At 35.3% G+C, this 13,582-nt stretch overlaps 1 pseudogene; it reads right to left on the bottom strand.

Moving 5' to 3' along the window:
• Positions 1-12,190: 12,190 nt before the first annotated feature.
• On the bottom strand, positions 12,191-13,267 carry LOC137254305 (uncharacterized; annotated as a pseudogene).
• Positions 13,268-13,582: the final 315 nt, after the last annotated feature.

The raw sequence follows: 13,582 nt of genomic DNA, 5'->3' as shown, positions 1-13,582 counted from the left end.
ATAAGAGGAATTTGCAGAAAATTCGTTACAATACTAAAAACAAGAAGAAACCCGCTCCTCTGTTCGCTCCCTTCTTCATGCATATATATATTTGTATGTATGTCTAAATTTTAACGGCAGCACTTGACAAACGCATTCAAATGATGGGACAATTTTGAAGGCGACATAAACACAATGACGCAGATGCAAACTCATCAAAACAAGTAACAAAAAACTACAGCCAAAACAAACTTGATCAGAAGCTCCAAAAAAGTCGGCATTTAAATATGAAAACAATAAAAAACATACTCATTTGCGGTTGCAAGCCCTAGCACATCGGTCGAATGACCAGAGTGATATCTGGAGGAATAAACTTAGTTCAGTGCGGAGGTCTGTGATAAATAGTTTTACAAACACCTTCAAAATCCCTCCATTGTTACTCCCTGAACTATTTCGGCCAAATATAGTATGTGTATACAAATATACAAAGATCCTCAGTCACATCCACACATAGTCGGAGACTTCTTATTTCGATTTGTATCTGGTGAGCCCCGTTCTCTAAGCCTAATACCCGAACGCGCAGTGTAGGAAAGCAGACTTCCCAAGGATTCACGCGTCGTTCTGGTGCAACTTCAATCTGTGAAATTTTAATACATTAAACCTTTTTTTATCCTAAACGAACCCTGACATATGCTTTATAGGTCCTTTTAGAGTGCTCTCTCGTAAAAAAACTGACGCCTCACAAGTCACTGATCATAGCCTTACTGATGTAAGGCTAGGAATCATGGACGGTGTCGAAAGAAGATGAGATGGAGTATTCGAAAAAAATTTCCCCGGAAGATGTGTCCGTAACGGCGACGGCAAGTAGCGAAGGATATTTAATGCTGAGATGTATGATCTTTATGCAGATAGGAAGAAAGTGCAGCGAATAAAAGCCCAAAGGCTTCACTGGCTAGATCATGTTATGCGAATGGACGAACACGCTCCGGCCAAGCAAGTATTCAATCGGCACAGCTATTTGAAAGCAGAAGAAGGGGACCTTCACTTAGTTGGGAGAGGCAGGTGAAAGAAGACTTGACTTCGCTTGGTGCTCCCAATATTATGAAACGAAATAGTTGGCGTGATTTGTTATCGACCTAATCGCTTAGGCGGCTAAGCGCCAATTAACGATGATGTAATGTGTTCCCACCAAAACATTGGAACCAACGTGTCTAACGCTCATGTCTCTTTGGTCCAAACCCCTTGAAACTGCACGTTTCCTTGGACTTCCCTTATGGGTGGATATCGATGACAATTTGTGAGTTATCGCACATATTAGATGTGGCAAGGCAGTGCTATAAGAAGAAGAACCGCCAGTGCTGGGAAGGATATAGGAATCTGTTGTTGTTAAAAAAAATGAGAAATTAGCAGAGCAAAGATGGTCTGGTGGGAAAACTTGTGACAGATATCGAATGTTCTAGCAAAAAAAGCCAGAGTAAGGGGTTTGGAGCATTCCCGCAGTAAGGCATGATTGCTGTAAGGGTAGACTGAAGCACAGACTTCACAGTACGAAGAGTCAAACAATTTGTTTTCGCGGCAGTAGGGCTAGTACAGAAGCGTACCGGAAAAGTGCTGCTCACATCCGCAAACATCCAACATCCTTAGCGTCCAGGAGTGTTTTTGTGGCTAGAATAACAGCATCAGAGATACATACTATATTGGGCCGAAATAGTTCAGAGAGTAACAAAAGAGGGATTTTGAAGTTGTTTGTAAACTGGCCGCACTGAACTAAGTTTAGTCCTCCAGATTTCACTCTGGTCATTCGACCGATGTGCTAGTCTTGCAATCGCAAATGAGTATGTTTGTTATTATTTTCATATTTAAATGCCGACTTTTTTGGCGGCCACCGTGGTGTGATGGTAGCGTGCTCCGCATACCACACCGTATGCGTTGGGTTCACACCCCGGGCAAAGCAACATCAAAATTTTAGAAATAAGGTTTTTCAATTAGAAGAAAATTTTTCTAAGCGGGGTCGCCTCTCGGCAGTGTTTGGCAACCGCTCCGGGTGTATTTCTGCCATGAAAAGCTCTCAGTGAAAACTCATCTGCCTTGCAGATGCCGTTCGGAGTCGACATAAAACATGTAGGTCTCGTCCGGCCAATTTGTAGGGAAAATCAAGAGGAGCACGAAGCAAATTGGAAGAGAAGCTCGGCCTTAGATCTCTGCGGAGGTTATCGCGCCTTACATAAATTTTTTTTTTTTTTTTATTTTATAAAGATTGATATTGAAATATTTTTACCATTCCATTTGTCTTTATGATAATAGTACGTTTTTAAAATAAATGCACACAATTTAATTATGAAATTCATATTTAACAGATTAGCGCGATTACTTATTCGCTTTTTGTCTTTGTTAATCGCGTCATAAATCGAATTCAGGTAAGTAATTGTTGTTGCAAACATTTGACTATTGTTCGGTATTCGCTGTTTTTATAGTTTTTTGTTTATATTGTTGTTGTTTTCAAGTTTAGCTATCAGCTTCCATTTTGTCTGTTCAACTTCATGTCTCGCCTTGTTTTTCTACATTTACTTTTGCTTTAAAGACTGCTGTGGTTGTTGTTGTTTTTGCTGTTATTGTCAGGGCCGCAGAGAGCCGAGCCGGGCCCCTGGGACAGTTTACGGGCCCCCTAAAAAATAAACTCAATCCAGTAAAAAAAATAATATAACACATAAATTTTTCAATTCACATTGTCAGTTTTATTTCATATAAAATAAGAATTACTGGAGCACTTACATAAATGAAATGTTAGATTTCATTGTTTGATTTGCTTACATTAACTTTTTCTAAATATGTACATTTTAAAAGCTTGAATCAGCCAAGGAAACCCTTCCGTGCTTTTTGGTCTGCGAATATGGAAATTACCAATTCAAAACTAATGCTGCGAGCAAGGCTGGACTCCAACGCCAATGTTCTAAGACTTGTCAAGCGATTGTGGCTCATAGTAGAACGTAACAAATTTTTCACGCGGGACAATAGACTAAAATAACGCTCCCCTTCAGTCACACTGACTGGAAGTGTGCAAAATATTCTTAATGCTATGCCGATGTTAAGAAATAATAATTCCATCTTCAATTCATGAAATTTGTTCAGAAGTTGAAATGGTGGCAGCGAATCACATCCCAAATTTTGCTGAATGGATGACTTTGATGTAAGCTTATCCACGGCATAGTCATATGTTTGCACAAATTTGCGCTTCGCAAAACAAGTCAAGTGTAATAATTTTTTCAAATTAACGCTCTAGTTTATTCTCAGCCTGTATTTACAGATGTCGCTGGCTTTTACAAAAATGAAAAAGCAATACGACCAAACCGATAGGGGCATAGTTATAGTCGAAATAAAATGTGATTTTAAGATATTCGAAGCATTTTTGACAGATAGCGCTTATAAATTGTGTCAAAAACGTTTATCTAACTTAAAATCACATTTTGTTTCGACTATGACTATGCCTCATAGTATTTGATTGGATGCTTATCATTTTAGTTTATTGATTTTCAACTGTTAAACAATTTTTTGTAGCAACAAAATGTGTATGTATCTGTGAAATCCTAGTTAGAGTACCGTCAATACTGCTTTGCCTTGCCGGGCCCCCAAAAACCTTCCGGGCCCCAGGGCAATTGCCCTGGCTTATCCTCCCCCTGTCCGCGGCGCTGGTTATTATGTTCGTTGCATAGGTAACAAAGCCTCGCCGCACACAACCATTGCCACAGCCGCAAATGTCTGCACTTACTGTCCAACTAACCGATTAACTGACCGGTTAACAGCATGAATATGTTTTCAGATAAGATGAAGAAAATAAAATTAAAAAGTGAAAATGTACCTACACAATGAAAAGAAAAATTGCAGCAAAATTGACGGCATGCACCGTAGACGTTGTGGTTGGCTTAGTTACCCATATTCAGCGGCATCAAAAACAAGAGCAACAAATTGCAAAGACTGCCGCTATATAAAATTCAAAAACAAAACCGATATTATGCAATTATGGTCGAAGCTAGAGAAAAAAAAACTTGGAAAAAACTGCAAGAAAAGTCACAGTAAATAGAAGCCAAGATAAATATTTGTGCTTATGTAAAAATAAAGAAATATTGTAAAAAACCGTTAGCATACATTGTATATATGTATCTACCCAGGTACACAAGAGGCACAACATCTAAATAAAGAATATACTAATTAGGACCATTTTTGTAAATATGGAGCGAATATTACGAAAACTGAATGGCTTTCAAAAGTGTTTAAAATTTCTACTCCAAATAGCATTGTTTGGATTAGCAACTGACATCAGAAATCAAGACGTTTGTTTGTGGCCACACCATGATGAAATCCATGCTACATCCAAGCTCTGTTAATGAAGGAATATTTAACTGGGTTAACAGGATTGTAGCGGTATTAGCTAATAAGCACATACATATCATTCTTAGCGTTAGCAAAAATTTGGGCAGCAAAAAGGTTCGACAGAGCTCTCGAAGAGAGTGCCGTTCAGCCAATGGTTTGTTGCTCTTCGTCCCAAGTCCGGACTAATATCAGTAGTCGTAATGGGTAAACGCTGAAACGAAATGTTTGTCACAAACATGATAGCATAGCAAAATAAATCTTTTAGCTAGTACCTAAAAAGAGGGTCTATGGCGGAGTGCAGGTCTTATAAACAATACCTGGCAGCAAACATGAAATGAACTCGAGGATTTCTGGATATCGAAGTGGTGTGGGTGCAAAGAAAACACAGGAATGCGTTGAAATTTTCATCCAAATTCTGTGCGTTTCTATTATCTCGTCCCATTGGGTTCGTTTCAAGTTTGTTCGCGAATTTCAGTTCAGAATTGGGGAGTCTTACAATAGATTTTGGAGTAACTTCCCATGGAGTTTAGTAGTTATAGAACTTTTCTAATACTCATTTAAAATACTCAAATCAAAGTATCAATGCTATTTCCCATATTATGTAAAAGGAATCTAGTATACTCTTTGTGTTTGTGTTTTTTTTTTTTAATTAATGAGATATTTTAAGTTCAGTAAAAACCAAGTAAGAAACCGAATATTTTATACCCAGCTATATGCTCTCACATATCTATTAAGAATACTTTTCAAATTTCACGAACACTACATGATATGAAACCTGAAACAAACTATTTATGTGTACAGTATCGAGTTCCGTAAGAGGCTATACACAAACTATGTTCTTACAAATCTTCACAAACATTGGTTCTATTTTTGACCGACTTATGAAGCGTTTGTGCGAGGAGATTAACTAAAAAGAAGCGGTCCCGGATGATTTTCAATTTTTTTAAAACTTTCCTACTTTGCACTTCAATACCCTTACTGCTAGTGTAGTTAAGTACCATAAATATTTTGCAAACTTTTAAGACATTTTTTTCCAAAAAGTAGGCGTGGTTCTCAGGCGATTCTCGCCCACTTTACTAGGGTTGGTTAGGTTGAACTGGCCGATCCATGAGGACCTCACTTAGACTGAATGAGTGCGTAGTATTACCAGAAGCTTGTTTAACAACCAAACTTAAAAACCCTATCAAAAACAGGGACCCAACTTCGTCCCCTTAGCAGTGCTGCTTCTAGATCTTACAGTCGTGTCACTCTTAATAGCTGGAGTCATAGCCTGGAAAGCACAGGGCTCGCGACAAAAAACGTGGTCGATCGTTTCCTCCTCCAACCCGCCCTTCCTGCGTCCACCAATTTTTGTTTACGTAAAAAATTTGCAAATGAATTTATCTTGAAATGCTTATACCATGGTTATACTAATACTTCCATTTATTTGTTTTTTTTTTTTTTTTGTTTTTTAATAAAGGACGCAGTCAGAAAGAGGTCCTAATTCGGATCGTTTACGCTCATTGTGAGCGCATTTATGAGTCGGGAATGAATGTATTTTCCTTCTTGCGATAGTCGGCCGATATGAGCCTAATTTCCTTATGAGTCTGAATACTTTATGAGTCTGAATAGGAGCCATATATGACACCTATTGGCCTCATAAACAGATAATTTTCTATACTTATTGGAGTCACAAAAGACTCTTCAACGACGGTATTCAGAGCCATTATGCACTGCAGGTAAATGACGTATGCTTGAATTGGAATTGCGAATCATTCCCGAACCTATCTGAAAAAAACGATATTTGGGAGTACGCCCTTACAATAAACAGAGTAGGAAAGTAGTCTGGGCGGCTTATCTGTAAATAGGACATACCAACGCTTTTGAGTTTATCTTCGAAGCTACCTAGTTTATCAAATTAGAATCATAAAATAATACTCCGTGATCACACTTCTAAGGCTCATATTATTCACGTATTTCGGACTCATATCGGTAATCCTAAGTTATAAGCACTCCGAGAATGTTTGTGAGGTGTTTATTTCAATGTATGTATATGTAGAGTGTGTGCATGTGTGAGCATTTCCATTTATTTAAAGCAATGTGCAATTAATATGATTTATTTCGACATTTGAACGATAACGATTCCCAATAGATTTTCCACCACACATATTTTTATTTTCTTTGAGTGCCCCCTTTATTGTTTGGTTGCTTGTTCCTTTGTTTGTTTATTTGTTTTCTTTAATTGCTTGATTTTCTGAAAACTTAAAACGTGGATGGAATTTTTTTGTTTGTTTAATTGGAATTGTTCGAGTGACCTCGTTTACCAAATTGTCAGCCGGTAAATTTATGTTTTTGCCCAGTGCAAGCCATTAAAATTGTTAACAATTGCAAAAGTTTTAGCAAAATGTGCCCGGCTGCTGCCATGCCATGGTTAGTGCAACAGCTTACGCAAAGAAACGTGCAACAAACGCAAAAACCAAAAACCCAACAAAAAGAAAAACAATAGGGGGACTCATGGAACCGTATAAATGCCTTATAAAGTGTGTAAACGTATAAATTTATCTAGTGCGTAATCGAGCTGTCAAATTTTGTATGAAAAATCATTTACACAATTTGTATAAATTTACGCGCACATTTCTTTAGGGGGACTCATGTAACCGTATAAATGCCTTATAAAGTGTGTAAACGTATAAATTTATCTAGTGCGTAATCGAGCTGTCAAATTTTGTATGAAAAATCATTTACACAATTTGTATAAATTTACGCGCACATTTCTTTAGGGGGACTCATGTAACCGTATAAATGCCTTATAAAGTGTGTAAACGTATAAATTTATCTAGTGCGTAAACGAGCTGTCAAATTTTGTATGAAAAATTATTTACACAATTTGTATAAATTTACGCGCACATTTCTTTAGGGGGACTCATGTAACCGTATAAAGGCCTTATAAAGTGTGTAAACGTATACATTTATCTAGTGCGTAATCGAGCTGTCAAATTTTGTATGAAAAATCATTTACCTAATTTGTATAAATTTACGCGCACATTTCTTTAGGGGGACTCATGTAACCGTATAAATGCCTTATAAAGTGTGTAAACGTATAAATTTATCTAGTGCGTAAACGAGCTGTCAAATTTTGTATGAAAAATTATTTACACAATTTGTATAAATTTACGCGCACATTTCTTTAGGGGGACTCATGTAACCGTATAAATGCCTTATAAAGTGTGTAAACGTATAAATTTATCTAGTGCGTAATCGAGCTGTCAAATTTTGTATGAAAAATCATTTACACAATTTGTATAAATTTACGCGCACATTTCTTTAGGGGGACTCATGTAACCGTATAAATGCCTTATAAAGTGTGTAAACGTATAAATTTATCTAGTGCGTAAACGAGCTGTCAAATTTTGTATGAAAAATTATTTACACAATTTGTATAAATTTACGCGCACATTTCTTTAGGGGGACTCATGTAACCGTATAAATGCCTTATAAAGTGTGTAAACGTATAAATTTAACTAGTGCGTAATCGAGCTGTCAAATTTTGTATGAAAAATCATTTACACAATTTGTATAAATTTACGCGCACATTTCTTTAAGGGGACTCATATAACCGTATAAATGCCTTATAAAGTGTGTAAACGTATAAATTTATCTAGTGCGTAAACGAGCTGTCAAATTTTGTATGAAAAATTATTTACACAATTTGTATAAATTTACGCGCACATTTCTTTAGGGGGACTCATGTAACCGTATAAATGCCTTATAAAGTGTGTAAACGTATAAATTTATCTAGTGCGTAATCGAGCTGTCAAATTTTGTATGAAAAATCATTTACACAATTTGTATAAATTTACGCGCACATTTCTGTAGGGGGACTCATGTAACCGTATAAATGCCTTATAAAGTGTGTAAACGTATACATTTATCTAGTGCGTAAACGAGCTGTCAAATTTTGTATGAAAAATTATTTACACAATTTGTATAAATTTACGCGCACATTTCTTTAGGGGGACTCATGTAACCATATAAATGCCTTATAAAGTGTGTAAACGTATAAATTTATCTAGTGCGTAATCGAGCTGTCAAATTTTGTATGAAAAATCATTTACACAATTTGTATAAATTTACGCGCACATTTCTTTAGGGGGACTCATGTAACCGTATAAATGCCTTATAAAGTGTGTAAACGTATAAATTTATCTAGTGCGTAATCGAGCTGTCAAATTTTGTATGAAAAATCATTTACACAATTTGTATAAATTTACGCGCACATTTCTTTAGGGGGACTCATGTAACCGTATAAATGCCTTATAAATTGTGTAAACGTATAAATTTATCTAGTGCGTAAACGAGCTGTCAAATTTTGTATGAAAAATTATTTACACAATTTGTATAAATTTACGCGCACATTTCTTTACGGGGACTCATGTAACCGTATAAATGCCTTATAAAGTGTGTAAACGTATAAATTTATCTAGTGCGTAATCGAGCTGTCAAATTTTGTATGAAAAATCATTTACACAATTTGTATAAATTTACGCGCACATTTCTTTAGGGGGACTCATGTAACCGTATAAATGGCTTATAAAGTGTGTAAACGTATAAATTTATCTAGTGCGTAAACGAGCTGTCAAATTTTGTATGAAAAATCATTTACACAATTTGTATAAATTTACGCGCACATTTCTTTAGGGGGACTCATGTAACCGTATAAATGCCTTATAAAGTGTGTAAACGTATAAATTTATCTAGTGCGTAAACGAGCTGTCAAATTTTGTATAGGGGGACTCATGTAACCGTATAAATGCCTTATAAAGTGTGTAAACGTATAAATTTATCTAGTTTACGCACGAGCTGTCAAATTTTGTATGAAAAATCATTTACACAATTTGTATAAATTTACGCGCACACTTCATTGTGTAAACGCGGTAAACTCACAGGAATGCAACCTTGCAGACATTACAGACGGCATTTTCATCAAAAATCTCCAACATCAGCAAGTAAAGGCGTTTTAGTTTTGATTTTTCACTTAATCTTGGTATTTTTTAATTTGTATAACAATCAAAAAAATTTTTTTGGAAATAATACAGCTGAAAAACAATCAAGTTTATCAAGAGTATTACTAGGTGCGTTCATATAACCGCGTGTGTAAATGGATATAATTTTACACCTTATAAGTTTATATGCTATCATGAGTCCCCCTTATGAAAAATTATTTACACAATTTGTATAAATTTACGCGCACATTTCTTTAGGGGGACTCATGTAACCGTATAAATGCCTTATAAAGTGTGTAAACGTATAAATTTATCTAGTGCGTAATCGAGCTGTCAAATTTTGTATGAAAAATTATTTACACAATTTGTATAAATTTACGCGCACATTTCTTTAGGGGGACTCATGTAACCTATAAATGCCTTATAAATTGTGTAAACGTATAAATTTATCTAGTGCGTAAACGAGCTGTCAAATTTTGTATGAAAAATTATTTACACAATTTGTATAAATTTACGCGCACATTTCTTTACGGGGACTCATGTAACCGTATAAATGCCTTATAAAGTGTGTAAACGTATAAATTTATCTAGTGCGTAATCGAGCTGTCAAATTTTGTATGAAAAATCATTTACACAATTTGTATAAATTTACGCGCACTTTTCTTTAGGGGGACTCATGTAACCGTATAAATGGCTTATAAAGTGTGTAAACGTATAAATTTATCTAGTGCGTAAACGAGCTGTCAAATTTTGTATGAAAAATCATTTACGCAATTTGTATAAATTTACGCGCACATTTCTTTAGGGGGACTCATGTAACCGTATAAATGCCTTATAAAGTGCGTAAACGTATAAATTTATCTAGTGCGTAATCGAGCTGTCAAATTTTGTATGAAAAATCATTTACACAATTTGTATAAATTTACGCGCACATTTCTTTAGAGGGACTCATATAACCGTATAAATGCCTTATAAAGTGTGTAAACGTATAAATTTATCTAGTGCGTAAACGAGCTGTCAAATTTTGTATAGGGGGACTCATGTAACCGTATAAATGCCTTATAAAGTGTGTAAACGTATAAATTTATCTAGTTTACGCACGAGCTGTCAAATTTTGTATGAAAAATCATTTACACAATTTGTATGAATTTACGCGCACATTTCATTGTGTAAACGCGGTAAACTCACAGGAATGCAACCTTGCAGACATTACAGACGGTATTTTCATCAAAAATCTCCAACATCAGCAAGTAAAGGCGTTTTAGTTTTGATTTTTCACTTAATCTTGGTATTTTTTAATTTGTATAACAATCAAAAAAATTTTTTTGGAAATAATACAGCTGAAAAACAATCAAGTTTATCAAGAGTATTACTAGGTGCGTTCATATAACCGCGTGTGTAAATGGATATAATTTTACACCTTATAAGTTTATATGCTATCATGAGTCCCCCTTATGAAAAATTATTTACACAATTTGTATAAATTTACGCGCACATTTCATTGTGTAAACGCGGTAAACTCAAAGGAATGCAACCTTGCAGACACTACAGCAGCATTTTCATCAGAAATCTCCAACAACAGCAAGTAAATACGTTTTAGTTTTGATTTTTCACTTAATCTTAGCATTTTTTAATTTGTGTAACAACAAAAAAAATTTTGTTCGGCAATAATACAGTTGATAAACAATCAAGTTTATCAAGAGTATTAATTAACGCACCTATGATATAACAGCGTGTGTAAATGGATATAATTTTACACCTTATAAGTTTATATGCTTTCATGAGTCCCCCTATTGTGTAAACGCGGTAAACTCAAAGGAATGCAACCTTGCAGACATTACAGCCGGCATTTTCATCAGAAATCTCCAACATCAGCAAGTAAAGGCGTTTTAGTTTTGATTTTTCACTTAATCTTAGTATTTTTTAATTTGTATAACAATCAAAAAAATTTGTTTGGCAATAATCAGGCATGCTTAACCAACGAACGGATATCATTTCGTTACGATAATTAACGCTAATAAACGAAACAAAGTAATTTTGTTTCGTTTATTAACGTTAAGAACGACAAATTAACGAAGTGATTTTGTTTCGTTTTCTGCCATATCAAAACGAAATCAAATCGTTTATGTTGATTATTAATTTCAAACTATGCTGGCAAAGCTGATTGATGGCGGAGTAATTAAAGGTGAAAGCATTAGCCAAGCTGATTGCGACTTTTCTCATGAATTTTGCCAGTACGAACATTTCTCAGAGTATTTTTGACATTACCACCAACGAATTACACAAACAAATTACATGGAGTTTGTGTGTGTATGTCCGCTCGCTGTTGCCACCTTACGGCTTCACCATGGCTATAGCATTGCCAGCACAATTCAAACATAAAGTATCACATTTTTGCAGGCATGCTTAACGAACGAAACGATATCATTTCGTTACGATAATCAACGCTAATAAACGAAACGAAGTCACTTCGTTAACGTTAATTTGACGATCTTAACGTTAATAAACGAAACGGAGTGACTTCGTTTCGTTTATTAGCGTTGATTATCGTAACGAAATGATATCGTTTCGTTCGTTAAGCATGCCTGCATTTTTGTTAACGTTTTTAACGTTAACGAAAGCTTTTCGTTTCGGTTAAAAACGAGATACAATTTATCTTGATAATTTCTTTATCGATAATATTTCGAAGTGTTTCAACGGAAACGGTGGACATTTTTTGATAAACTATTAGCTTAACGTTAAGGTGCATCCCTGGCAATAATACAGCTGAAAAACAATCAAGTTTATCAAGAGTATTACTAGGTGCGTTCATATAACCGCGTGTGTAAATGAAATAATTTTACACCTTATAAGTTTATATGCTAGCATGAGTCCCCCTATTGCAAAAACACTCAACAAAAGTATTTGCGTACTTCATATAAATATGTAAATATATATATGTACGATTGTCATTTGCGTATCAATTTGGCTGTCGAAAATAAACGGCGGGCTTACATTTTTGCGCTGCCCAAATATATCAGCAAGCATATCGAAATTTGGGCATATTTTTTGTATGTATGCTGTCACACTAGACTCGTCACCACTGGCCAACAAACCAGACCCCGTCTTGTTCTTCCAATCGAGAGCAGACACGTACGATGCCTTGAGGTATCTCATTTTGCATTTTAATGACATCCATTCTATTTGTCCTAGACTGCTTGCCATTTATTTTATTCTTGTGTAGAAGCGTTCGGCTGTCGGCTTCTGAAATAGCAAAATATTTGAATATAAGTATTTACATCATTTTGCCAAAGTAGGTAGACCATAGAATCCTAGTAAAAGAATCACAAAATCAACGTATATACATACGGCCACAATTATGCACATGTACATATGTATACAACAGACTGTCGCAGCCTGAACGGCGATATTTAGTTGAAACATGTAACAGCAACGCTGGGTCAGTGCAAGTTGGCATAAAATACGCAATAAACAATCACATATAAATATGTAAAGAAATATGCGACACATTGCTCCTGGCCAAGGCTGGTAAATATTGCAGCTAAATTGAAAGTTAGTCGAGCTGGTGGCAGCAATATTGGGCAGGTTAAGTCGACTACCGCATATGTTAAACTTTAAACAGATTACTTTTAGTTATCAGCAATTAATGCACTCAAAACAATTGTATACATACCTCAAAAGACTCCGGCCGGCCTCTAGTTACGTCAGCAACTGCTTCAATTAAATCCATATTTTCTGATTCTGTCCATCGGTGTGATGGATTTACTCTTCTTCGTTTGGATTTTTGTTTTGTGTTCTGAAATACAATAGATTATATATAAAAATGGAAAAATTACAAAAGAATTGTTTATTTTACCTCCTCCATTGCTTGAATTAACTTTTTAGCAAACGCAAATAGTTTTTATCAGCTGTTATGTCTGCAAGGTTGCATTCCTTTGAGTTTATCACGTTTACACGGTAAAATGTGCGCGTAAATCGTGTAAATGATTTTTCATACAAAATTTGACAGCTCGTGCGTAAACTAGATAAATTTATACGTTTACACACTTTATAAGGCATTTATACGGTTACATGAGTCCCCCTAATAAGTTACACGTATTTAGCTATGTATGCATGTGGCAACATGAGAAAGAAACGTGTAGCTTCATGCTGTGATACCGCGAAAATGTCACTAACCAAATTTAAATGGTATTGAAAATTCCCACCATTGAAAAGTTCTTTTAGGCAAAAAAATTGCCAAGAAGTTTACCAAA

This window comes from Eurosta solidaginis, chromosome 5 (genome assembly GCF_040869045.1).
Source record: "Eurosta solidaginis isolate ZX-2024a chromosome 5, ASM4086904v1, whole genome shotgun sequence".
Lineage (NCBI taxonomy): Eukaryota > Metazoa > Arthropoda > Insecta > Diptera > Tephritidae > Eurosta > Eurosta solidaginis.
This window is presented reverse-complemented; position numbering and strand designations above follow the sequence as displayed.